This window comes from Indicator indicator, chromosome 1 (assembly GCF_027791375.1).
Source record: "Indicator indicator isolate 239-I01 chromosome 1, UM_Iind_1.1, whole genome shotgun sequence".
In the NCBI taxonomy this organism is placed as follows: Eukaryota; Metazoa; Chordata; class Aves; order Piciformes; family Indicatoridae; genus Indicator; species Indicator indicator.
Window position 1 is genome coordinate 82,937,398 of NC_072010.1, and position 1,100 is coordinate 82,938,497.

Below are 1,100 nucleotides of genomic sequence, written 5' to 3' on the forward strand. Positions count from 1 at the left end.
TTTGTGCACAGTCCTTGACACCTTGTTAGATAAGTGGATAGTATTTCAGCTGTGTCATGGAATATCAGTGTTATCCTGTAGAACCTAAACCAAAAAGGCTGTGTTAAATCCATGCCATAATTAACTAACTGACAACATGAAAATGGTTTGGAATAATTTAAATATTGATGAATGGTTCTGGTAGATTGCAAGAGGAGTGCAAGTTCTACATGCACATGTGTATGAACACATCCATATGAGAACGCTTCCTAGATTTCATTTGCTACATTAGCTCTGTATTATAACATGTATGAGGCTTATTTGTTTTCTTTTTTAATATAAGAATACACTTTATTCTGAAATTTTAATATTCAACATACAACTTTGTTATGAAGGTGGCCTGCAACTAGCAGCCAAAGTCAAAACTGGAAGCTATGTTCTGATTTTTCTGGTTGCTATTACCAACTACAACCCCATTTGTGATCTTGAGGAAGACAGTTTTGATGGCTGAGTTTAAGATGTTTCTCAAATTATGTATTTTAATGGGTAATACTAGCTATGCGTCTGTCTGTTACAATTCTTTCAACCACTATTTGTTAATAGGCTTTTGGATTTTTCAACACTTTGGACTTCATGATGAATTTAACAGTGCTAATAGGTTTTGGTGCCAGGCTCAACTGGTACTTCTAGCATGAAGGAGACAAAAAGTAAGATTATTTATTAGCTCTGGTATTGCCATCAATACATCACAGAATCACAGATTCCCTGACTGCATTGGACTGGAAGTGACCCTTGAAGGTTATCTTATCCAACCCCTTTGCAGTGAGCAGGGACATATCCAGCTAGATCTGTCCAAATATCATGAATTAAAAAGAAAGTAATTGTCCCTGAAAAACAGTGTAAGTGGAGAGACAACTTGGAGAGGGCAGGGATCCAAGGCAGAAGGGGCATCTAGCTAAAGGCTGGGCTCTGCCCCTGCCCAGAAAGACAGGCAAGGTTGCTGTGGACAAAAAGGGCTGCAGCAAGGCAAAGTCAGGGAGTGGGCTCAGGTGGGAACCTGTGGCAGCTCCAGTCTTGATACTGCCTCCCATGTGCCCATCTGAGAGGGTAGCTGAGGCACC